Here is a 27,674-nt window from a genome sequence, read left to right as displayed (position 1 = left end):
TGTGCTGTGGGACTGGAATTCGATAATACGAAAAAAGAGGGAAGGAAAAATAGGTATGTGAATATGGAATGGGAGAAAGGAATGCAAGAGCAAGCCGTCTGGTAGAATTTTGCCCAGAGCATAATTTAACCGTCGCAAACACTTGGTCTAAGAACAGTGAGAGAAGTATATGTACGTGAAAGAGACGTGGAGACATCAGAAGTGTTCTGTTTGATTGTATGGTGCTAAGGCAGATACTTCTGAATCAGATTTCAAATTGTAAGACATTCCCAGTGGAAGATAATGAGGCTGACCACAATTCATTGGTTATGAACTGTACATTAAATCTGAAGAAATTGCAAATGGTAGGAAATGAAGGAAATGGATCACGGATGAGCTGAAAGAACCAGAGGTTGTAGAAAGATCCAGAGGGAGCATTAGGAAAAGGATTGCTAGGACATGGGAAAGGAATACACTAGAGATGAAATACTGAAGGCAGCGGAGGATCAAATACGTAAAAAGACCAAGCCAAGTAAAAATCTTTGGATAACACAAGAGTTACTGAATTTTCTTGATGAAAAGAGAAAATTTAAAAATGCAACAAATGAAGCAGGTGAAAGGAAATACAAAAATCTCAAAAATGAGACGGATAGGGAATGCAAAATTGCTAAGCTGGAATGGCTAGAGGACAAATGTATGGATTTAAAGCATATTTCACTGGAGTAGAGTTAGATAATAGAAAAGAGAAGCAGCTGTATGAATACCAAGAGCTAATATGGGAAACCAGTGCTAAGCGAAGAAGGAAAAATTGGAAGGAGGATACAGCTGGACTTAACAGGGAAGAGGAAAGCAATATTAATGAAAGGGAAGAAGGTGTGGATTAGGATGAGATGGGAGATACGATAAAGCGAGAAGAGTTTGAGCCGCGCGGGGTAGCCGCGCGATCTAAAGGGGTCTTGTCACGGTCCGCGGGTTCCCTGCGTCGGAGGTTCGAGCCCTGCCTCGGGTATGGTTGTGTATGTTGTCCGTAGCGTAAGTTAGTTTAGGTTAGGTTAAGTAGTGCGAAAGCTTAGGGACCGATGACCTCAGCAGTTTGGTCCCATAAGACCTTACACAAATTTCCAATTACCAAAAAAAGTTCAAACTGCTAAGGTCATTTGTCCCTAAGCTTACACACTACTTAACCTAAATTATCCTAAGGACAAACACACACACCCATGCCCGAGGGAGGACTCGAACCTCCGCCGGGACTCGCCGCACAGTCCATGACTGCAGCGCCCAAGACCGCTCGGCTAATCCCGCGCGGCTCCAATTTCTAAGAAGAATTCGGCAGAGTACTGAAAGACCTAAGAAAAAGGCCCCGATAGTAGATGACATTCCATCAGAACTACTGATAGCTGGTGTGCCAGATGCATCAGTCAGGTGAAATACCCTCAGATTTCAATAATAGCCGGTCGGCGTGGCCGTGTGGTTCTAGGGGCTTCAGTCTGGAACCGCGTGACCGCGACGGTCGCAGGTTCGAATCCTGCCTCGGGCATGGATGTATGTGATTTCCTTAGATTAGTTAGGTTTAAGTAGTTCTAAGTTCTAGAGGACTGATGACCACAGATGTTAAGTTCCATAGTGCTCAGAGCCATTTGAGCCATTTTTTTATTTCAATAATAATGCAATAACTACAATTACAAAGAAAGCAGGTGCTAACAGGTGCGAAAACTACTGAACTATCAGTTTATAAATATGATTGCAAAATACTAACACATATTCTATACAGAAGAATGCAAAAACTGGTATAAGCCAACCTCAGGGATGATTAGTTTGGATTTCAGAGAAATGTAGGAACACACAAAGTAATATTGATTCAACGACTTACTTGAGAGGATATGTTAGGGAAAGTCAAAACTATGTTTATATCACTTTTAGACTTATAGAAAGCTTTTGATAGTTTCGACTGGAATACTCTCTTTGAAATCGTGAAAGTAGCAGGGATAAAATGCAAGGAACGAAAAGCTATTTACAACTTGTACAGAAACCAGACAGCAGTTGTATGAGTCGAGGGGCATGAAAAGGAAGCAGTGGTTGAAAATGGAGTGGGGCAGGACTGTAGCCTATCCCCGATGTTACTCGATCTGTAATTGACCAAGCAGTAAAGGAAACCATAGAAAAAATAGAGGAGTAGGAGTTGGATAGCGTTCAGCGATAAGAAATAAAAACTTTGAGGTTTGCCAATGATCATGTAATTCTGTACAGACAGCTAAGGACTTGGAACAGCATTTAAACGCCATGCACAGTGTGTTGAAAGGAGGATATAAGATGAACATCAACAAAAGCAAAACAAATGTTATGGGATGTGGTCGAATTAAAGCAGGGAATTCGATTAGGAAACGAGACACTTCAACTATTAGATGAGTTTAGCTAGTTGGGCAGCAAAATGACTAATGATGGCCGAAGCAGGGAGGATATAAAATGTAGACTGGCAGTGACAAAAATAGCATTTCTGAAGAAGAGAAATTTGTTAGCATGAAATGTAGATTGAGTGTAGCCATGTATGGAACCGAAACGTGGTCGATAAACAGTTGCGACAAAAAGAGAACAGAAGCTTTTGAAATGTGGTGCTACAGAAGACTGCTCAAGATTGGATGGTCAGATCACGTAATTAATGAATTGGTGCTGAACAGAGCTGACGAGAAAAGAAATTTGTGGCACAACCTGACTAGTAGAGGATATCGGTTGATAGGACAGATTCTTATTTGGAAATGAAAAAGCTTGCACAGTATGGAATAACATGGAGACCTGCATCAAACTAGTCTTCGGTTTGAATACCACAACAACAACAACCATGTCCCTTTAAAATGTTTTGACGGTACGACTAAAAATACAGTGCCTCGTCTGAAACGATATAAGATCACTAGGCGTATCATTTAAATTTTATTTACCCATACGTCGCGTGGAATTAAGGACAGTGAATGTTTTAGACGCGGGTCTGATGTATAGGTTTGTCTTTGTCAGCTCTTCATTCCGCCACTGTGATTTTCGCATGTGTATCGGAGCGAGCTGTGCGCTGTCGCAGTCGCACAGTAGCGCTGCGTTGCCACGGAGACGCGGCTGTACCGGGCCTACGTGACACGCGCGCAGCTCTGTGTAGGCAGTTGTGAGCGCGGGTGGCCGGAAACAGGGCGCATGCGCAGTGCCGGTGGCGCAGCTTTATGCCGGCCTTTATCGCGGCCGCCCCCGCAGCCCCCGCGCGGCCGTTAGGGAGGGTTACGACCCGCAGCCCGGCCTCCAGCTCCGGCAGCGGCAAGCCCACGGCATCAGGGGTGGGGGTGGGAGCGCCGCGTGCAGGGTGGTCCCAGAGCCGGCGCCGCTGTTATTGTTGGGACGAGGGCAGGGCACAAAGGAAACCACCCGCCTTTCGAGAGACCCTCCACTAAACTTAGCCCTTATTTCCAACACGTTGACCGGAAAGTTTTCCTTCCCGGCGCGAATTCCTAAAGCACCGATTGAGGTTAAACAGAGTGATGCGCTTCACACATGCTGTAGCAGTTACTAATTTTCCACTTAATAGACGTTAAGCCTGCACATCGTGCTTTCAGCACCCTATTAAGTAGATGGTACAACTGTTGTTAAAAAAATGTGGTCGAAAGACGTAAAGAAACAAATACAGTACTGGCCATTAAAACAGCTACACCAGGAAGATGTCGTGCGACAGACGCGAAATTTAACCGACAGGAATAGGATGCTGTGATGTGTAAATGATTAGCTTTACAGAGCATTTACACAAGGTTGGCGCCGGTGGCGACACCTACAACGCGCTGACATGAGGAAAGTTTCCAACCAATTTCTCATACACAAACAGCAGTTGACCGGCGTTGCCTGGTGAAACGTTGTTGTGATGCTTCGTGTAAGGAGGAGAAATACGTACCATCACGTTTCCGACTTTGACAAAGGTCGGATTGTAGCCTATCGCGATTGCGGTTTATCGTATCGCGACATTGCTGCTCGCAATGGTCGATATCCAATGACTGATAGCAGAATTTGGAATCGGTTGGTTCAGGACGGTAATGCGGAATGCCGTGCTGGATCACAACGGCCTCGTATCACTAGCAGTCGAGATGACAGGCAACTTATCCGCATGGCTGTAACGGATCGTGCAGCCGCGTCTCGATCTCTGAGTCATCAGATGGGGACGTTTGCAAGACATCTTCGCGTGCAGTTCGACGGCGTTTGCAGCAGCATGGACTATCAGCTCGGAGACAATGGCTTCGGTTACCCTTGACGCTGCATCACAGACAGGAGCGCCTGCGATGGTGTACTCAACGACGAACCTGGGTGCACGAATGGCAAAACGTCATTTTTTCGGATGAATGCAGGTTCTGTTTACAGCATCATGATGGTCGCATCCGTGTTTGGTGACATCGCGGTGAACGCACATTGGAAGCGTGTATTCGTCCTCGCCATACTGGCGTATCACTCGGGGTGATGGTATTGGGTGCCATTGGTTACACGTCTCGGTCACCTGTTGTTCGCATTGACGGCACTTTGAAAAGTTGACGTTACATTTCAGATGTTACGACCCGTGGCTCTACCCTTCATTCGATCCCTGCGAAACCCTACATTTCAGCAGGATATTGCACGACCGAATGTCGCAGGTCCTTTACGGGCCTTTCTGGATACAGAAAATGTTCGACTGCTGCCCTGGCCAGCACATTCTACAGATGTCTCACCAGATGAAAACGGCTGGTCAATGGTGGCCGAGCAACTGGCTCGCCACAATACGCCGGTCACTACTCTTGATGAACTGCGGTATCGTGTTGAAGCTGCATGGGCAGCTGTACCTGTACACGCCATCCAAGCTCTGTTTGACTCAATGCTCAGGCGTATCAAGGCCGTTATTACGGCCAGAGGTGGTTGTTCTGGGTATTGATTTCTCATGATCTATGCACCCATATTGCGTGAAAATGTAGTCACATGTCAGTTATAGTACAATATATTTGTCCAATGAATACCCGTTTACCATCTGCATTTCTTCTTGCTGTAGCAATTTTAATGGCCAGTAGTGTAGTAACATATTACGGCAACCGAAGCTATCGCGGTCACTTCTTGACGTGTTGCCTGTTGGCGTTTGTTGATGGTTTTTCTGCCAACCGTCTTGTGACGTTTTGCTATCACGAATGGCTGGCTTTATCGAAGATTCGTCCTCTATTGCTGGTGGCTAGTGGCCGTGTGTTATAAATGCTAGGCTGCAGTACCTTTTACTTTTTTGTGGTACAAATGGTTTTATGTCGTATACCCATCTATCTTTTTTAGGTATACGAGTATGGTCAGTTGTAACTTCTTCACTATTTTCTCTTCCTTAAATATTTGAGTGCAGTGCGGGGTAGCCGATCGGTCTCAGGCGTCTTGCACAGTTCGTGCGGCTCTCCCCGTCGGAGGTTCGAGTCCTCTCTCGGGCATGGGTGCGTGTGTTGTCCGTAGCGGAAATTAGTTTAAGTTAGATTAAGTAGTGTGTAAGTTTAGGGACCGATGACATCAGCAGTTTGGTCCCATAACACCTTACCACAAATTTCCAATTTCCAAAGTATTTGAATAGTTCAGTCTAGACTTCTAGTCTCATATCCAGCAATTACATTTAAATTTAGTTCTCCCTTATCTCTTCATTCAGATAACTTATTCCTAGTGTTGTATTCCAGTGCCCTTCTCAAAAGTACCTCTGCTGCCTTCTTTCCCTTGACTTCCATGTAGACGAGTATCACTAGACATCGTTTTTCAAAATATTTCCTCGCAGTCGCTATTCTTATTATGCTATTTACATTTACGGGCATTATTCTAATGATATTATCCCATAATTGTAATTTTCAATCTACATTTATTCTTAGATATAGAAATCGTATCTTAGGAGGTTGAACTAACCCTTGTTATTTTCATTACTATTGCATTAGTGTTGTCAAGGCTATGCTATTAAGCATAAGACAGCGTCCAGACAATGGTGGCATATAACGTTAACTCTACCAATAAATAAAATATATACCGTATTTTGTTGCCTCCTCGTGGTTAGGACAAGGCAAGGCACCTGGACAATCGTTTCAAATAGCCAAACGACTCAAAAAGCTGTTGCAGAGCAAGCGCTGGAGCCAGAATCTAACCCAAATTCTTATATTTTGCTCTCCTGTTGACACTGAGCCACTTACGCTGATCTCCATCCGAAACATTTTCCTTGATTGCTTCATTCATTCACTAGTGTGCGGTCTGTCGAAACGAGGACGTTTATTTCTGGGTGGAATCTCCGTGTTTCCACCGTACTACGAACAATGCGCTCCAAATTGCAGCACCAAAGTCAATCTGACGCACGGAACGCATCCTTCAGTACGCGCTGTAGTAGTGCTGCGCTCATTCTTCCTAGGATCTATTGTCATCGTTCCAGTGGTCGTTTAGGGTTTGCAATCGAGAGACCACTTGACGCGTACGTCATGTATTTCTTGAAGCCAATCCACTCGGGTGTAGTGTTGTCATCTACCACGTATTCGTGAAAGATACCAATGCGCTACATCCTCTGCTGCGATCGTTGCCAACAAACTGTAGATTCTACGTGTCTCTTTTTGTGCCCGTTGGTGCTGGCTCCAGAGGCAAGTAACTGTTTTCAGACGGTCGTGACTAAGTGTTGGCGTGGGATGCGCTATTTTGCGAAGGCTGCAAGACGGAAATATGCTTCCTGGTGCTACAACGGTGTCACAGATGCACGGTTATTAGATGTGAGTTAACTGTCAAGAAATGTTTCTGCTTCCGCTAAACCACTTTTCTGCTTTATTCCAAAGAATAAAATGGCTTACAATTTTGTGGAACATTATTCCAGGTAAACAACGATCTACAAATATTATAACTTATTTAGTAAACACAGTCGTTCTCGCATATAAGGTGTTAATTTTTATTTTTTAGATGATGTGTTTCGACTTTCTAAAGAGATCATAATGACAGTAGATGACAGTAGAAATCGCTTATGTGGACGCTGCCCGTCCGTGCTGGCGAGGAAAACACGCCGCACGGACGGGTCTGCTCCAAGCCATAGATTCGTACTTTCACATCAAACAATGTTGCTCTGATAAATCTGTCCGTAGAAGATCGAACCTGGTCTTCCAAGAAATAAAAGTTATCACCTTATATGCAACCACGACTGTGTTTCGTACATAAGTAATAAAAAGTTTTTAATTTACGTAATTATCTATCCCTATCCATTTTACATTACCCTTCCTCCCAGACACTGTCGTCTTTGGTGTTGTAGTATACTTATTCTGATTAAAAACAAAAGTTGCAGCGTGTCACAATTACGCTGAATGAACCATTTGTTTAACTATTTCCCGACAGAATCTCATATAGCTGACAAAGTCAGGTAAACATCATCACATTAGGGCAGTGAAAATTTCATGCGCTTTGTCTTTCAATAGTATTTCTCTGTAATTTCATGCGTTTATTGGACATCAAACCAGACAGCCCTTCTACAACAAAAAATGGTTCAAATGGCTCTGAGCGCTATGGGACTTAACATCTATGGTCATCAGTCCCCTAGAACTTAGAACTACTTAAACCTAACTAACCTAAGGACAGCACACAACACCCAGTCATCACGAGGCAGAGAAAATCCCTGACCCCGCCGGGACTTCTACAACAGACTTCGCGATTGCATAATGTATAAGCTGTAAATAATAATAATAATAATAATTTTTGTAAGCTCAGCATTATTAGCACTGTGTTCACACTTCTCACAAGAGAACGTACGTATTGATTGCGTGACGGTTGTACAGAAGGAAACTAATCTCAAGTAGTAGTTTACTGGTCCACGAAAGAGTGAGTAATAACAGTGAGAAGATAACAGATGGTATGGAATGAAATACGTAAGAGAGCACAATCTGTTGACAATGTGACAGATACTGTAACTACTTCAGTACTCTTAAATGTTTACAGTCAGAAACCTTTCTCTGTTCATTACCCATAAGAAAGACAATTGATGAGAGATTTACTTCACCATCTTAAGACGTGATTTCGTGAAGGTTAAAGCGTTATAGTGGTCAGACAGAATTGACTCTACTTTACACTACCATCCATATTTCGGTTACTCGTAGTTGTACTATACCAATTAAAGTACACCGAAGCGCCCAAAACACTGGTATAGGCATGCGTATTCCAATACGGAGATACGTAAACATGTAGAATATGGTGCTGCGGTCGGCAACGCCTATATAACAAAACAAATGTCTGGTGCAGTTGTTAGGTCGGTTATTGCTGTTACAATGACAGGTTATCAAGATTTAAATGAGTTCGAACGTGGTGTTATAGTCGGCGCACGAGCGATGGGACAGGCAGAAAAGAATGCGATAAAGTGGGGATTTTGCCGTACGACAATTTCAAGAGTGTATCGTGAATATCAAAAATCCGGTAAAACATGAAGCCTCCGACATAGCTGCGACTAGAAAAAGGTCCTGCAAGGACGGTAGCAGCGACGACTGAAGAGACTCGTTCAACGTGACAGATGTGCAGCTCTTTCGCAAATTGCTGCAGATTTCAATGTTGGGCTATCAACAAGTGTCAGCGTGCGAACTATTCAACGAAACATCATCGATAAGTACTTTCGGAGCCCAAGCTCATTCGTGTACCTTTGACGACTGCACGACACGAAGCTCTATGCCTCGTCTTGGCCCGTCAACATCGATATTGGACTGTTGATGACTGGAAACATGTTGCCCTGTCGAACGAGTCTCGTTTCAAATTGTATAGAGCGAACTGACGTATACGGGTATGAAGAAAATCTCGTGAATCCATGGACCCTGCATGTCAGCAAGGGACTGTTCAAGCTGTTGAAGTCTCTGTAATGGTGTGGGGCGTGTGCAGTTGGTGTGATGTGGGACCCCTCATATGTCTAGATACGACACTGACAGGTGACACGTACATAAGCATCTTGTCTGATCACCTGCATCCTTTGGTGTTCACCGTACATTCCGACTTACTTGGACATTTCCAGCGGGACAATGCGACACACGTCCAGAATTGCTACAGAGGGACTCTAGGAACTCTCTTCTGAGATTAACCTTTTAGAGGTTTCCAGTTCACTCAAGATTAATTGTTAGAACAGTGCATATGGAGTACATGAAAAGATTACAGTTACAGATCAGTAGCACAAGCGCTTCTGAGATAACAGGTATCGACCCACGCTGAAACACCCGAGGACCAGGTGGTGTAGCCTTCACTGGCGGCAATGCAGGTGCAGACCCTGGCATCCAGTCGAGCGTATAGATGGTGAGTACTGTTCTGGCATTCGTGATGCCACGCCTCTTCGACTTGTTCACGTCATTCTGTGACAGTTATTGGTTGACCAGCAACACGAGTCACTTCTCGTCGCATCATATCCCACACATGCTCGATTCAAGCCAAATCCGGAGATGATGGTGACCAGGGAAGTTCCTTTACGCCATTTGCGTTCTCAAAGCATCCACCCACTAATTTGGCGAAAGCCAATAGAAATGCTTCTACAGGTCTGTATTCTGAGGGAAATATAGATCTGCAAACTCATACTTGTTTGAGATGGGGAGATCAGCAGACAGGTATTGTGCTGTTGCTCACTGGGTCAGCCTTTCTGGTACATTTCGGAGAACACATGTCAGAAAGCTTCTACCTTAAGAAACTTTGTAGGTGATGCGTCATTTGGTTACCTTAAGACAGTTCGGAAGTGAGGAGGCGTCCTGTGACAAAGGTAGAGCATGCTACAGTACTCCATCATGAGCCAAAAATGAGTTTAATATTCCAGCCGTGTGATGCAGGACATGGCAGATATTAAACTGATAAGAACAAATTTTCAACCTGATGAGGGAATACTTAGAGGAAACAGAGCCTACGCCGTAGTGCTGTACAGGATTTTCACAACTAGTAACGACAGTTGAGCGATGTGAAAACGTTAGTTTGGTCAGATTTCTTCTGCCTTCGAAAATAACTCGTGTGAAAGGGAGGAATCTACATTTTGCGTGAGAAATTTGAGATGTATTAACGAAACAACATCCCCGTTTCGGAGCCGGCCGGAGTGGCGGAGCGGTTCTAGGCGCTACAGTCTGGAACCGCGCGACCGCTACGGTAGCAGGTTCGCATCCTGCATCGGGCATGGATGTGTGTGATGTCCTTAGGTTAGTTAGGTTTAAGTAGTTCTAAGTTCTAGGGGACTGATGGCCTCAGAAGTTAAGTCCCATAGTGCTCAGAGCCATTTGGGCTAGCCCGTTTCGGACTAGGTAAAGCGGATTTCTTAAACTTGGGGGGGGGGGGGGGGGGGGTTGGTTGGAGGGGTCTGTGCCAGGAGTGGAAACAAAATTAGCACAATACACCCAAGTCGATCCTGCTTGTCCCGCATCGTGCCACGGCCAGCGCAGGAATGGTCACGAGGGGTCAGCGACCGGAAGCCACGGCTTCAGCCCGTCGCGAGCGGCAGCTACAAAGAAGAGTTCCGGTTGGCCGGCTCTTCAGATACACAATAAACTCAGTAGAAGGCGCTGGACCATACTGCAGGTGACTGTTCAGGTTTTTCGTCTTGAGATGCCATGTTCAAGTGGAGGGGAGAGGCCAGGGAGAGGGGGGAAGAGGAGAGATGCGGTGTTTTTCAGAAAGACTGATCATACCTGAGGTATCAAAAATCAACACTCAGGGGGTCATAAACAACTTACAAAAACATTACGTTAAGGTGTGGGGAGAGAAGGTGGTTCAATTGATCAGTTCTATTAGTTAACATGTCAATTGACATCAAAAGCGCGGCGTTGCCCTGCTACTTATGTAGAATATAACACAAGCAAGACAGAAGAAATACCTTCACTGTGTAACAACAATAGTAACGTTATCAACGGCTGTGCCTCAAAGCGGAGTTACTACTGGTACATATGGTTTCCCGAAACACTTTCACCAAAGAAGGTGCAGTAAATACTAGCCGCGCGGAAGTGGCCGCGTGGTTTGAGGGCCATGTCAGGGAATGCGCGGCCCCTCCCTCCGGAGGTCCGAGTCCTCCCTCGGGTGTGGGTGTGTGCGCTGTTCTTAGCGTAAGGTAGTTTAAGTGACGCGTAAGCCTGGGGATCGATGACCTTAGCAGTTTGGTCCCTTAGGAATTCACAAAAATTTGAACACTTTTTAGTAAATACTTCAGAGTTTGAATCAAGAACATATGCCGAAATAAGTAATTTCTAGTCAGTATCGGTGTAGCGAATCAAATAGCGAATCAACTAAGTCACTTAACAAGTGTGAGGTCATCCATGTGAGTGCTAAAAGGAATCCGTTAACTTTCGGTTACACGATAAATCAGTCAAATATGAAGGCTGCAAATTCAACAAAACACCTAGGAATTACAGTTACGAACAACTTAAATTGGAAGAAACACATAGAAAATATTATGGGGAAGGCTAACCAAAGACTGTGTTTTGTTGGCAGAACACTTAGAAAATGTAACAGACCTACTAAGGAGACTGCCTACACTACGCTTGTCCGTCCTCTTTCAGAATTTGGTGCGCGGTGTGGGATGCTTATCAGACAGGGCTGACGGAGTACATCGAAAATATTCAAAGAAGGGCAGCTCGATACAGGATTTGGGCTGGAAATCATTAAAAGAAAGGCGTTTTTCGTTGTGACGGAATCTTCTCACCAAATTCCAATCACCAACTTTCCCCTCCGAATGCGAAAATATTTTGTTAACACCGGGGAAACGATCATCACGAGAAAATAAGGGAAATCACAGCTCGTTCGGAAATATATAAGTGTTTGTTGTTTCCGCGCGCTATACGAGATTCGAAAAATAGAGAATTGTGAAGGTGGTTCGATGAACCCTCTGCCAGGCACTTAAATGTGATTTGCAGAGTATCGATTTAGATGTAGAAAGAAATAGAAATAATCGACTGATTACAGACCTATATATTGGCAACGATTTGAAAAAGGATTTTATAATATACAATATGACAACTTTATTCCATATTTACGGATTTCCCGAAAGCTTTTGACACCGTTCCTGTCAAGCGGCTTCCAATTAGATTGCGTACCTATAGATGTAGTTTCAGCTTTGCGAGTGAATTCGTGATTTTCTGTCACAATACGCTGTAATTAACAGGAAGTCACCTAGTTAAACCAAAATTATATTCAGAGTTTTTCTTAGTGGAGTTGTAGGCCCTCTGCTAATCTATATAACCTATTAAAGACACAATCTGAAAAATGGTTCAAATGGCTCTGAGCACTATGGGACTTAACATCTGAGGTCATCAGTCCCCTAGAACGTAGAACTACTTAAACCTAACTAAGCTAAGGACATCACACAAATCCATGACCGAGGCAGGATTCGAACCTGCGACCGTAGCAGTCGCACGGTTCCGGACTGAAGCGCCTATATCCGCTCGGCCACAACGGCCGGCACACAATCTGATCTATTCCTTTATTTTTTGGAGATGATGGTGTCGTTTGTCATGTAGTAAAGTCATCAAGAAGATGAAAACAAATTACAAAATGATTTAGACAAGAAACCTGTATAGTGTGAAAAGTGGAAGTTGACCTTAAACAACAATGAGAGTGACGTCGTCCATTAGAGTACTAAAAAAATCCGTTAGATTTCGGTTACTCGATAAATCGCGCGAATTTCAAGGTCGTCGACTGAAGGAAATACACAGGAATTACAACTAAGAACAACTCATGTTGGAACTGTTGCTTAGGATTGTTGTTGGGTTGGCGAACCAAGTACTTTATGTAATTGGCAGGGAAATTAGACGGTGCAGGAAATCTGCTGTATTTAACAGAGAGCCTATGTTGTTTGTCCTCTGAGTAATGGTGCACGGTACGTGACAGATTGATGAGCTGAGGTGGCAGTAATTATAATTTGCGTTGCGGCGACTTCTTTTCACGAAATTTCAGTCTCGAACTTTCTCCTCGGGATGTAGAAATATTTTGTTGATTGAGACTTACATGGGGGTGCGGATGGGGAATGACCATTGTCATAAAATCAGAGTTCGCAAGGAGACATTTAGGCGTTCATTTTTGTCGCGTGCTATTCGAGAATAAAACCGTAGAAAGACAATCTGAAAGGGGTTCTGTGAATCCTCTTCTCATCTTGTGTTAGCTGAAGAGCGATAATGTATCATGATGTACAGCGTGTGCTAAAAGTCTTTCCCAGATTACATAAATTGATAACTCAGGCTAGAAGTAAGATACAAATACGAAACTGGTGTCTAATTGTTTACAAACTAACAAAGTTTTTTTTCACACATCAGTAAACTTCCACATGAGCACCCTTGGTAGCACGTAGCACATCTAGGCGATATTCAATTTCCGTCCTCACATTAGCCAACATCACTGGAGGGAGAAATTCAACGACTGTGGTTATCCGCTGCCGCAGGGTTTCAAGGTCTGGTACACGTGTTCGGTAGACCTCTTCGTTGACATAACCCCATAAAAATAAGTCTAATGGGGTTATGTCAGGAGAGCGCGGAGGCCAAACCGTTGGCCCATCACGACCAATCCATCGCCCAGGAAAGGTCATATCGAGATAGGCACGGACGTCCAAACCCCGATGAGGCGGTGCACCGTCTTGCTGAAACAAGATATCGGGGTGATACTGAAGCAGCTGAGGAACAGCATGCAGTTGCAACATGTCCAGATACACTGCAGATGTGATGGTAGCCTCAGCGAAGAAGAATAGCCCGATAATTCGATCGTGCAATAGCGCGCACCAAACATTCACCTTTGGACTGCCTCTTGTGCACTCCATGACCTCGCCATGGGGTTGTGAACCCCAAATGTGCACATTATGGTGATTCACTACTCGCCTGACAAAAAAGGTCGCTTCGTCGGAAAAGGAAATCCGTCTGAGATAACCATCATCGTCGTCAATACGTGATAGCATTTCGACCGCAAAGTCATATCGACGTGTACTGTCATCGGGCGACAATGTAAGTGGAAGTTTACTGATGTGTGAAAAATACTTTGATAGTTTGTAAACAATTACACACCAGTTTCATACTTCTAGCCTGAGTCATCAATTTATGTAATCAGGGAAAGACTTTTCTGACACCCTGTAGATCCAACGCGAAGCAACTGCAATACAGGTAGGAGGAACTCGTAGGTGTACAACAACGATGTGTCCATCGCTGTGAAGAAACGAACCTCAATCTGTTTCGGACGCGTCGCAAACAAAGAAGAGAAAGCCTGACTGATTAGGCAGACCGCGGCGCGTGTTGACTGCAGGCGCTCAGGACTCGGCGTGGCGCCGAGTAAGGAGCGCAGTGAGGTAACGTCTCGGCCTGCTCTGTATTCCGGACGGGCGGCGGGCGCCGGCAGCTGCTGGAAGTCGGCCACAGGGGAGACAAAGCGCACGCGGATGGCCGCTTGTCTCGCCGAGCCGCGCTCTGCTCTGCTGTTGTTGTCTTTCAATGTTGCGGGCCGCGTCGCGCCGGACTACGCCAGCGCCCGCCCAATTGCTATTCCAGCCGCGCGTCGCCCTGCCCGGATACGCGCCACGCTGTAGCGGACTGACCGCCCACTGGGATGCCAGACGCCAAAAGACCCGGCCGCTCCCTACTAACGGCAGTTTGCGGACAACACACGTCTCCAGATTATCCGGTGGCTCTAAAAACGCGAAACTACGGTTGCTGTCACGAGCGATGGGGTCTAGTGGTGAGGGAATCATCTGGAGTGCCCCAGGGAAGTGTGGTAGGTCCGCTGTTGTCTTCTATCTACTGTAAGATTTCGTGGTCTCCTGACCTTCATTGCTTACATATTCCGACCTCACAATCATATTCCGCACATCAAGACGCTTCATTCGAACCCAAACTCGATAAGATAAAGTCAATGTTGTGTGAATTCATGTAAACGATATGCAATTGACAAGTGAGCGCACCATGGTTGAAATACTCGAGGCTGGCGTGCACACACACATTCCAGACACGACGGTCACAGAAGCCTTTAGTTCGGGGGAGAAACCGCACAACGGGACGCCAGTCCCTTCAGAGCCTATCTAAGTCGGCCGGTGACCGCCCTTGGAGCGGACAGTGTTTGCCCGAGGGAAAGGAGCAACGACCCTGTGTTCGGCTTAAAAGCAAATTCCGCTACATTGTGTGGGAGCAGCCAGCCTATGCATTTTTTACACATAGCACGCAGTTTCAGAGATTTTCAAAGGGAGGCAGCAAACGCCAAACGCCGATACTACAGATTTCTGGATTGATCGCCTTAAACGAAACGTCATTCTCCCGTTTTAGAAGAGCAATGCTTATTGGCAGCCGATATTTCTGACGCGTTGAGCTGAAGGAATAATGGAAGAGACCGAAAGATATACCCCTTTACGTCTGGCGTGGAGAGGGGCCGTTCCGTTGTCACTCTTGGAGCGAGAACACTTAACGAGAGCGTGCGCGCTCGTACGTGTACTCGAAACAGCGAGGAACAAGTCTCTCCTCAGTACTTCACTGGGAGAGCACCTCTGTCGAGAGCCAATCAAAGGGCGACTCTATTTTGAGCCCTTGCGATTAAGAGTTGTACACTGTGTTGGCCGACACAATTATGGTGCGGTGTGAACGGACAGAGTTATAGTTAAACGCCTGCGAGCGAATTTTGAGGACTGGTTAACTGATCGGTGTACCATGCCAATAGTTAGACTAGGGGGGAATAGGAATCCTTGACTTCATCAAGGTGTAGGGAGAGTTTGATTGGCGAAGGTCAATCCAGATAGAACGAGAGTTATCTTATTTGTCAGCAGGGTGCAGCGGAGACAGCAGTCATCGCAGCTTACGGTATTGTGCGCTACAGCTATCGCGAGCCCCATATTTCCTCCACAACAGTACACTTCACTGCATTTCACATGCTTAAACTCTGTATAGAAATTTCATTAGCGAATCCTATCCTTGAGAGGTAACTTCACATTCCGAAAAGAACCAGGATATAACTTGTTCAATTCATAACTAAAACTGTCATTGTGATTTCTCAGAATTTTTGCAAAATAAATAATAACATTCGTTGCTTTCATGTTTTTCTTATACTAACTAGCACTACTCCAGTACCCAAGTATCCAACTAATTACTTAAGAGCCGGACGGAGTGGCCGAGCGGTTTTAGGCGCTATAAACTGGAACCGCGCGACCGCTGCAGTCGCAGGTTCGAATCCTGCCTCGGGCATGGATGTGTGTGATGTCCTTAGGTTAGTTAGGTTTACGTAGTTCTAAGTTCTAGGGGACTGATGACATCAGATGTTAAGTCCCATAGTGTTCAGAGCCATTTGAACCATTTTTGAGCCATTTGAACCATCTGAGTTATGTAAGAAATGTTGTGAATTTTTGTGTCATTTTCTTACAGCGGACGACTCCGGAAGATATTTATTGCTTAAAGTTTTTCAGGCATTTCTCTTTAGAACGTTAGAAGCGTCTGTCTGACTTCTGTAGTAGTGTGGGGGTGGAAATTGCATCTTGCAGGAGCCACAGGGTAAAGGGTACATCTCAGATTAATCCGTTGCGCAGAATAACAGATCAACCCCACACACCTCAGGCTACATAAATGATCTTTTGGACAGGGTGGATCGCAATGTGCTACTGTTTGCTGATGATGCTGTGGTGTACGGGAAGGTGTCGTCGTTGAGTGGCTGTAGGAGGATACAAGACGACTTGGACAGGATTTGTGATTGGTGTAAAGAATGGCAGTTAACTCCAAATATAGATAAATGTAAATTAGTGCAGATGAATAGGAAAAAGAATACTGTAATGTTTGAAAACTCCATTAGTAGTGCAGCGCTTGACACAGTCACGTCGATTAAATATTTGGGCGTAACATTGCAGAGCGATATGAAGTGGGACAAGCATGTAATGGCAGTTGTGGGGAAGGCGGATAGTCGTTTTCGGTCCCTGGTAGAATTTTGGGAAGATATGGTTCATCTGTAAAAGAGACCGCTTATAAAACCCTAATACGACCTATTCTTGAGTACTGCTCGAGCGTTTCGGATCCCTATCAGGTCGGATTGAGGAGGACATAGAAGCAATTCAGAGGCGGACTGCTAGATTTGTTTCTGGTAGGTTTGATCATCAAGCGAGTGTTACGGAAATGCTTCAGGAACTCGGGTGAGAGTTTCAGGAGGAAAGGAGGCGTTATTTTCGTGAATCGCTACTGAGGAAATTTATACAACCAGCATTTCAGGCTGACTGCGGTACAATTTTACTGCCGCCAACTTACATTTCGCGGAAAGACCACAAAGATAAGATAAGAGAGATTAGGGCTCGTACAGAGGCATATACGCAGTCATTTTTCCCTCGTTCTGTTTGGGAGTGCAACAGGGAGAGAAGATGCTAGTTGTGGTACGTGGTACCCTCCGCCACGCACCGTATGGTGGATTGCGGAGTATGTATGTAGATGTAGAGTTTAGTCTTGTTCTGCGCACCTACGTCACGTATGCTCCGAGAGCCAATGAGCGTTGAATATGTTCTATGCGGTCTGCAGTGAATGAGATAACTAATGTCGGGCGGTACTGTACCCTTTCAAATTAAATGAAACAAATAGAGAATATGACGGTTGCCGACGATGTGGTATGCATTAAAAACAGTCTGGAATCTTCTCCTAGGTTCCTTACAATACTCTGACGCTTAGAATATTACCCTTTCGGTGGTTATTCATTTTCTCGTGTTCTCTCCTGCTTCGCAGTACCCTTCTTGAAATCTGAATAGTCTAATAAGGACTCTTCTACCAATAATATCGATAGTATCTTCCATTACAGGTGACATTCCCAGTGAATCGGTGCTCATGCGTCGGTATGCACTGCCAATACGTTACAAAGCGCCGCACACTACATCGTGCGTCACAGAGAAGCTCAACAGTGGCAGACCTTAACAAGAGGAGAGGGTTCGCTAGCGATATTTCGAGAAAACTGTTTCCGAGAGGAGTAAGACAACATATTACTTCCTCCCACATACATCTCGCGAAGTGACCACGACGAGGAAATTCGAGAAGTTAAAACTAATACAGAGACTTGGCGACAATCATTCTTCCTACGCGCCATTTTCGAGCGGAACAGGGAAGGTGGGATCACAGAGTGCTGCCGCAAGTACCCTCCGCCGTGCACCTCTAAGTGGCTTGCGGAGCATGATGCGGATGCATAAAAACGCGATTTTTCCACGCCTCATTCGTCAATACCTCGAGTCCCATTGGTGACAGGTAGAGTTTCGTGTGTTGCCTAGGAACCATTCGACGAACTAACAAAAGGTTAGACTTACTGTTTAACTGCCTTACAGTATAAGATCAATTTTAGAATACTACGCATTTCCTCCAGCAAAGACAAACTGAGCAAATAGGTTCATTCAGTTTGGATTAGATGTGGTCTACGGTCTGCCTTAAGGAGCCTATGGATGCCCCGTTTACTTCATAGGCTGTTCCTGAGAAAACTCGAATTAAGTGTTTTTCACCATTTTTTCGCCGTCAGCAGCGGATATCATAACACGTAACGGCAGCAAATTGCTCCGATTTTAAAGATATATTATCTAGAACATTTATGTTCAATCTTCTAGCTTTCAAAATACATTACTCCTAATAGAGAAACATCGCAAAAACGTGATTTTTCGGTAGCAAAACCGAGCCGTGGATTCCATGCACAGCAAATGGCTGTAATTTTTACAACATTTTTCGAAGATTTCGATTTCAAACAACCTTGAAGATTGAAATGAAATGAAATGATCTTACGGCAATGATGGCCGGGAGCCTCACCAGGGGAAGTTCGGCCGCCGAGTTGCAAGTCTTTGTAGCTGGGGCAACAATGGCCGACTTGCGTGAAATGTTTACGAGGACAACGCAACTTCCAGCCTCTAGCGGAGAAAATCTCCAACCCGGCTGGGAATCGGACTCTGCCCCGTTAAGGGGGGCGAACCCATCAAGATGTTTCTTGATATTTTTTTCCGTTTACGAGTTACAGAGCTTCAAAGTTACTCTGCTTGTGCACTTAAAACACGCACGTCAAATCTGGTGTGAGGAGAAAGCGTAGTTTATAAAATGACGTAGCACGGAGAAAGATGCAATAAAGTGCATACATTATTATCAGAAGCGTTCTGGGAAGCCAATTTTGTAGCACACACAAAATTTACGTCCGTAAGTCAGGTATGAGTTGTAAAATTAGTTTTGCGTGATTTCACTTCCACACAAGTAAACTATCTAAAGTTTATGAAGCCATAAAGATCTTTCATATGAATGACGTAAAATCCGGTCTGAGCCGCAAAATTTGTTTTGCGTGATTTCAGTTTCACACAAGTAAACTATCAAAAGTTTATTGAGCCATAAAGTTCTTTCGTAAGGGAACCAGCGGAGAAATTCTCCTACCAGAGCACAAAAAATACGAAATGCTTCTAGTTGAAAGCCTTTGACTGGAAAGTAGGATAGCAGCTCCCTCATTATACGTTGCCCAGCAGCTTCAAAATTTTTCCAGAGTATTCGCCTCAGGAACATATTCACGCAATTTTTTCTGAGAGAGAAGGAGACACTGGCAGTACGAAAGAGACGGAAAAGTAATAAATACTGGAAGGTAGTAGACAGGGGTTGTGGTACAGAAAGAGCGAAGGGACAATGGCAATTTGACAGAAAGGGAGGGACACAATGGGAATGGAATATAGCTAACAGTGACAGAGCAATACCAGGAAAAAAGCGAAGGAGACAGTGCCGCTGGAAGAAGAATAAAAATAAGGAGAAAGTGGAAGTGATAATGAGATTCGGAGTCTATGGCAATAACAATGAGGGAAAGAGAGATAGTGAGACTCAAAAAAGACAGCGGCACTGGGAAGCAATGATTGAGATAGTAACAGTAAGAGAGAGAAAGAGGGAGAAAGAGGGAGACAAGGAGAGGATATAGAAGTAATGTGAGACTGTGGCTATGAGGCATGAGACAGTGACAAATAGACACAAAGAGATAATGACAATGAGTTGGGATGAATTAGTGAGTCACAGTTAGTGGGGCTAGTTGGAGAGAAATACGAGTTGAATGTTAAAAAAAGCCCAATAATGTTCCGCATGCCAAGGTTTATGGAAAAATTGTTAACGGTGCGAGGTAGGTAGAATGAGACATTCGGTACACCATTTTTCAGTCTGCCTTTTAAACAGGAACATATTTGCCTTTTTGTGCTTCGGTATGATCATTTTTCCGCTGGTACACATTATGTGTCATTAGTGCAGGGACTTCCATTAGCTTCTCCAGCCACATTGATCATGCAATACCTATTAAGAACCAAAACGTACTTTTGACCGAAGGTCTTTCACCGTCTTCAGAAGTAATCACACAAGTTTTGTTGACGCAATAAGGAACATGACACAGTAGTGATAAGAAAACAGGAAGTGGTAGAACAGCCAAAACCATCTGAAGGCATTTTCAGAGCAGAATACACTAGTTAAAGCCGGAATAGGACTGATAGGTCTTGATAGATCTGGCCAGAACACTTAACAGAGAATAAGGCTAAAAAAATATGCACAACGAATGTGGTGAAAAGAAGTAGAAAGACGAGTGACGAGTTGCTTACCAGGGCAGTTGTGACCAACAAATGAGTGCAAGATAGTGAGAGCCGGCCGCGGTGGCCGAACGGTTCTAGGCGGTACAGTCTGGAGCCGCGCGACCGCTGCGGTCGCAGGTTCGAATCCTGCCTCGGGCATGGATGTGTGTGATGTCCTTAGGTTAGTTAGGTTTAAGTAGTTCTAAGTTCTAGGGGACTGATGACCTCAGAAGTTAAGTCCCATAGTGCTCAGAGCCATTTTTGATAGTGAGAGATAGTAAGGTCACACAGGACGGTTACAGCAAGGAAGATTTCAGATGTGAACTGGCACATGTGTGGAAATATTTCTTCCATAAAACTCTACTTGAATCTTTTATTAATGCATAAAGTAGGAAAAATGGTCCAGAAAGAGTATTTTTGAAACACAGCAACGCAAAGCTGTGGCACGTGGATCGTTTCAAATCTGGGGAAGAAGAAACGAAAATAATTTTAAATTTGGTGGAGTTGAGCATTATTTAAAAATTAAATATGCAGATAAAGTATGGGCGGAAGAAGTAAGTGTATTAATAAGAACAGGTGAAGAAAGAAGTCTATGGTGGAGCCTTACCTAAAGAAGTGACTGGCTACTGGGATATCTGCCACCCTGCCACCGTCTTCAGGAACAAGCACTAGAGAGGAAAAGCACACTGTAACGCCACATTAATGTGACCACCTGTCAAAAACCTGAACCAGGGCGGGCTTCTGTGAGGCGTACACGAAGCGGCTCAGTGAGGTTTCTCGCAAGGGACTGGTCCAATAAGACATGCCGAAACATACCCTGAAATTTTTTACACGGCAAGAAAGCAACGAAAGAAATGCGCTGTCAAGATTTTAGCTGTTAAGAGGCACTGCAAGTATTTAAAAAAAACTGAAAATTGCCAAATTCGTAGCGTGCACGGCGATGGTAGAAATGTACACCCCTGCGGGTGCTGTAGCAGCTGTGCATGCGCAACTAGGCACACACACAACCGATGTCGGTGGTACATTTGTAAACAGAAAACACGACACAGTCCGATCGTAATTTGTAAAGGACGTTTCAGATTACAGTTCGTTGATAGTTTCTCTGACACTGCATTACACAGTTACTATTCTCTCGAATTAGCCACTCAAGTAACATCTATTACAAATTACCAGTTTCTTTTTGCAGTATTGGTAAGTATTGACAATGCAGATGAAGCCGAATTAATATTTATTGTGCTTTCGTAAGGCATGCCTGCTAATAGTGCCTTTTTTCCCTTCCAGTTTCACAGTAATGAGGAACGTGGTTTCCAGCCGAAATCATCTACTTCTCCTGAGGGCGTACATATGTGTCATTTGTTAGCTGATTTCCTTGGCATTGATTTGCATGACGTCGACATTTCGTTTGAAGTGGGGGATATGTTAGAAGAGACACAAAATAACTGTGAAGATTCCATGAACTGTGGTTCGGGCGACGTCAGGTGTGCCAGTAACAGTTCTGAAGAAGAATACTTTACAAGCCTAAAAAAATTATTAAAAAAAACAAAAACACACGTACGCCAACAGATTTCAACGGAAAAGAAAAGGCAGTGAAATATTGATTAAACGAAGGAGGGAAGAAACGCTTGAAGTTACGCAGTGTTCAAAGGCATTTTCGTTTCGTAAAATCGGAGCGTGAACTGTACACATGGAAGATTGAATTACATGAAGTAAGAAATATGCGCCAAATGGAAACTCGAAACCATCTGAATGAAAAACTGTTCGTAAGATTTAGAACTGCTCGTGATAGGCTATGCACCGTTCCCGATAGAGATCTACGAGATTGGGCTCTCCGAATTGCATCTGACATGAATATTGCTAATTTCCAGGCTTCGTCGACCGGGCCACTCAGGTTCAAGAAGTCATACAGAACAGAAGTCGCAAAATTGCCAAGTTTACGTCATGTAAACGTGTAGACCAGCTGCCAATGATAGACAATGCTACAGAGAAATTCGTGGCTGACGTAAAGACTAAACTTGCTGTTATCCCCGAAAATGCTGTTATAATGCCCATCAGTCTGGTTTCGTGAAATAAATGCGTGTACGCCACACATTATCATTTCTGGGTGGAAAAAAAAAGAAAGATGGAGTCGGTTACCGAATCACTGAATGCAATGACACATTGATATACGATAATGCCAATGATAAGTATGAGAGATTTACGATTTTCCGCAGCTGTATGTCTGTCTTCAAGAACCACAAGCCAAATAAGGACCAATATGATCTGCTTAGTTGCAAAAATCTTGTAATCGACGTATCAAAATCCGGAAAAATGGGAAAGAGTGATTTTCAACATCAGAAACTAGTTCTTTGCTTTTGTTGGATTCATGGTCTGGACATAACGGCGCCTCTGTTTTTGTGGAGGACGACGAAAGACCTGTAGATGTAATGTGGATTCCGCCTGGAACTAGAGTGCGATTCAACCACTCGATAAATAATTTTTTCGACAGTGGAAAGCATTTTTCAGGAAACTATCAGACAACATAATTTCCGATACCTCTCTCTCATTTTAGGTTTATCAGCGGAACAGTATTCTTAAGCTCCAACCATTTGTGCATTACCAGTTTTCTTCGCCACGCCTTACGAATTTGATGAAGCGTGCCTGGTATGCAGCGCAATATGCAGAACAACGGCCGGGGCCTTTCTGACTCCATCCCAGTTCTGTCTAAATAAAACTAGTGGTTACTGCCAAGTGCCTGATTGCAACAGTTTTTCCTCTGTCCGGTGTGCCTGGTGCAAGAAAAATGTTGATTTTTGTCATTCAATAGACACTTCGGAGTTTTGTGACGGCTACAGCGAATAAACAAGAACTGTTTCAGTGCTAGTCAAATGTACAAATGTTATTATAAGGAATGGCCTACAGGAATTGTTGTAAAATGCAGTACTGCGAGACACATTTCGTTCCAACAAATTATAAGTCCTCATTGATGGAAGTCGTCTGTGACATCAAACACTGCCATGGTTTTATTTTCTCTACTAGCCGCTTCTATCAGAATTACCTCTGCAAGAACTGAACTGTTGATATTATGGGACTTCTGAGGTCAACAGTCCCCTAGAACTTAGAACTACTTGAACCTAACTAACCTAAGGACATCACACACAGCCATGCCCGAGGCGGGATTCGAACTTGCGACCGTAGCGGTCACGCGGTTCCAGACTATAGCGCCTAGAACCACTCGGCCGGAGATATGAAGTTATTCAAAAAGCTGTTTGTATAGTTGAAGCCAGCTTATCACTGGAGCAAACAAGCCAACAAGCACGAGCAAAAGAGAATTCTCTCTGGTGTACCCGGTAGGCCTGTTGCAAATCTTTCAACTGGACGCCACTGCAGCTGCTTACACGTCCCGAAACTTCCTCAGTTACCTAATCGGAAAATGGAGACCTACAGTTTAACGTGGAATCCGAACCACATGTCTTTCACGACCACTTCAACATCTGTGAGAAGTGAATGCTCGGTTAAAAATCACAGTGAAATAATTGTGGTCTGAACGGTATTCGATCTCGCACTCTTTGGATCACGAAGCGAGCGAAGCGAGCGCTTTGCTAGTAAACCATTTTTGTTTTAAGAAAAAAATAGACCTTACACGCGTAGTGGGAACGCAAGCTGTGTCACCTCTTGAGATGATGCTCTACGTCGGTAATCAGTGTTCTGTTTATAAATTTCTCCTCAATAGGTACGAAAAGCCAGTGAAAAGTGGCAGCCGACATACAAGGAAAATTTTGGACCAGTGCTAAATAGAGATGGAGAGGCAATTCCGTGTAAAGTGCACGGATCTCCACGCATGTCACGCTTCCATACAAATTGAGACACTTGAATTCTTCCTTTCGCCCGGCATTTTGCATACTCTGTTAAGAACAGCGCCCTCGTCATGCAAAATAATCCTCACTGAATAGCAATGTTTCGCACTGTGGCTCTAACAAGATAGAGTTGTATCCTGTATGCCGAATATTATCTCCATAAACTAAAAGCTAATAACACAACGTTCATAAGCAATGTTCGCCACCTCGTGTTCCCTTCCGTTCCCTCTAGTATAAACGATTCTACTCATATACAACCGAACGGGAGTGAATTTTCTGCCAATGCTAATTCGCACATTTTCGCTTCCATTCGCTCCATTGTAAACCAGGCTTTAGGAGCTTAAAACTGGTGTCTGTGAACTCCGGATAATTCCGCTACCGGCGCTGCGTGAGTGTTTCGCGCGTAATGCCTTCAGGGCTGTACAAACCGCTGTTATATACTGTTCTTCGCAAGGCAAGAGCGTGTAACTCCAACAGTTTTACAAAATACTTGCAGTGCCTCTTAGCAGCTAAAATTTTGGCGGTGCATTTCTTTCGTTGTGTTCTTCCTGTGTAAAAAAATTCAATGTAGGTTTCGACATGTCTTACCGGACTATTCCCTTGTTTGTTGAGGATCCAAGGGGCAAACAGCCTGAGCGAGATGATCCAACAGATTCTCGACTGGGTTTTAATGCGGGGAGTTAGGTGGCCAGGAGAGTGTGGTAAACTCATCTTAGTTGGAAATTTGGAATTTTGTGGTAAGTTACTATGGGACCAAACTGCTGGTGTCATCGGTCTCTAGGCTTACACACTACTTAAGGGGGGTAGGACGTCAAACGGGCCAACTTGGAGCAGGAGAGACACCACAGGACATTTTAATTTCCACTGTCCATACTTTTACAAGAAAATTCATAAAAATTTGTCAGCATGACCAGGAAGGATTCAGGATTCACACTCTTAGCAGCGGAAGTTCAAAAACACAACAAAATAATTTTTGTACATGTGAAATATCATCATTTTTTCACTTAGTATTGGCAGCATTTGTTGCTATCGGTACACTTTTCTTCATAAGTAAGAGAGACTGTTCAATGAATTTTGCACTGCATAAAAACCATACTTACTTCTGAAACTTTAGAATCTATTTAATTTATGAAAAAATGAATGAGCTGTTACATTTTAAACTTCATGTTTAGAAAAAAATTCAAGTTTTATGGTTAATTATCTCAATTTTTTCCACAGTTTTTAATGGATTTGGTAAATTCTAGAGTTTCACACACATGTAACTACTGTTTTTATGTTGTGAAAAATTCATCGAAGAATCTATCTTACTTAGGAAGAAAAGTGTACCTATAGCAACAAATGCAGCCTGTAATCAGTGAAAAAATGATGAAATTTCACATGTAAAAAAAAGGTATTTTGCTACGTTTTTGAACTTTGACTGTGATGAGTGTGAGTCCTCAGTCCTTCCTGGTCATGGTGACAAACTTTTATGAATTTATTTGTAAAAGTATAGACAGTGGAAATTCAAATGTCCTGTGGTGGCTCTCCTGCTCCAAGTCGGCCCGTCTGACGTTCTACCACCCTTAAAAGCTGAGCCAATTCGGGAATGCCTCCACCGTTGGTATAAGAAAACATGATCAGGCCCTTTGGACGTCAGATCAATTGCTCCGTTTCCACATTGTGTCAATGACTGCAGTGTATCCGAATTTCACCCCCCCCCCCCTTCAACACCCTTTATACAGCTTCCACTACTGGTGCTAGCCCTGCAATCCGCAGTGGTTACTGACACCGAATGCAGGCAGTGTTCACATTAATGTGACTGAGCTATGCAGCAGGCACAAAGACTGCAAAATACAAAACTGATTATTCATGGTGTGGGGTGTAGCTGTTAGAATGAAATCAAAAGACTAGGAAATCATTAAACTACTGGAAACACTGACATAAAGAAATGTACATAGCCTTCAGTCCACCTTAAACTGGTTGGGTGCATCAATTCGAAGGTCAGAAAGACAAGAACATAACACATCCCATAAGATCATCCACAGTAAAGTTCTGTAGTGTTCACACCAACATTTGGATTTATGTGTTCGTGGCAATATGTTTGATAATGCAGTATGCGCATCCTAGTTGTAAGTATAATCGATTCTTTAACACTGCATAGTAACTGCAGACAGTATTCAATACTGCCAAAAATTGCACAGTTAGTTACGTATTCTGCTTCTCTCCTTTTATTGCTGTAAGGGAGACCTGTTATTTCCTGCAGCCTTTGTAGCTCTTTCTAGCTCGATCTGGACATGGAGGTTAACTTAAAAGGACCAGAGTGTTATAAACGTGTTCGTCTCTGAAAGCAGCCCTCCTGGGCAGGTAGAGGAGAAAGAATTCGCTATATCACATCTCCCTGGAGGCTGCCTGTGTTCTCTAAAACTACTTTCTGCAAGAAGCTAGGCCGGCCGGTATGGCCGAGCGGTTCTGGGCCCTACATTCTGGAACTGCGCTACCGCTACGGTCGCAGGTTCGAATCCTGCCTCGGGCATGGATGTATGTGATGTCCTTAGGTTAGTTAGGTTTAAGTAGATCTAAGTTCTAGGGGACTGATGACCTCAGAAATTAAGTCCCATAGTGCTCAGAACCATTTGAACCAACAAGCTAGGAGAAATCATTTTTAGAAAGATAACGTCTGAAGCCAGATGTATCCCTCAGAATGGCAGAATGTGGGGCCAGCCATTTTTCTGTGGTCACGCCACGGAGAAATGTTTGTTTAAAATTGTAGTAACAGAGACTATAATTGGCTCACAATAATTGTTTCTGCACAAGGCGTGCTTCCTCATGTGTGTCTATGTGTAAGACTTTTGATTGTCAAGGTTTTGAAACCTGTTATGGCGTGGGAGACGTTTCATATCTTCCTCTCCATTCAAGACCATCGATGATTAACAAAGAGAAAATCCACGACAGTCGGAATTTGGTAAAGTTATTTATAAACTGAAACTTCCTGGCAGATAAAAACTGTGTGCCCGACCGAGACTCGAACTCGGGACCTTTGTCTTTCGCGGCCAAGTGCTCTACCATCTGAGCTACCGAAGCACGACGGACGACCGGTCCTCACAGCTTTACTTCTGCCAGTATCTCGTCTCTTACCTTCGAAACTTTACAGAAGCTCTCCTGCTTTCAGGAGTGCTAGTTCTGCAAGGTTCGCAGAAGAGCTTCTGTAATGTTTCGAAGGTAGGAGACGATATACTGACAGAAGCTATCCTGCGAACCTTGCAGAACTAGCACTCCTGAAAGCAGGAGAGCTTCTGTAAAGTTTCGAAGGTAGGAGACGAGATAATGGCAGAAGTAAATCTGTGAAGACCGGGCGTGAGTCGTGCTTCGGTAGCTCAGATGTTAGAGCACTTGTCCGCGAAAGG

General features: G+C 44.1%; 1 protein-coding gene and 1 pseudogene across 1 annotated transcript in view; both read right to left on the bottom strand.

Annotated features, from left to right (window-relative positions):
- Window positions 1-27,674, bottom strand: part of LOC126336098 (uncharacterized) — a 785,081-nt gene that overhangs the window by 216,935 nt on the left and 540,472 nt on the right. The gene's annotated exons all lie outside the window — the stretch shown is intronic.
- Window positions 9,671-9,835, bottom strand: LOC126337491 (U2 spliceosomal RNA; annotated as a pseudogene).

This window comes from Schistocerca gregaria, chromosome 2, assembly GCF_023897955.1.
Source record: "Schistocerca gregaria isolate iqSchGreg1 chromosome 2, iqSchGreg1.2, whole genome shotgun sequence".
In the NCBI taxonomy this organism is placed as follows: Eukaryota; Metazoa; Arthropoda; class Insecta; order Orthoptera; family Acrididae; genus Schistocerca; species Schistocerca gregaria.
This window is presented reverse-complemented; position numbering and strand designations above follow the sequence as displayed.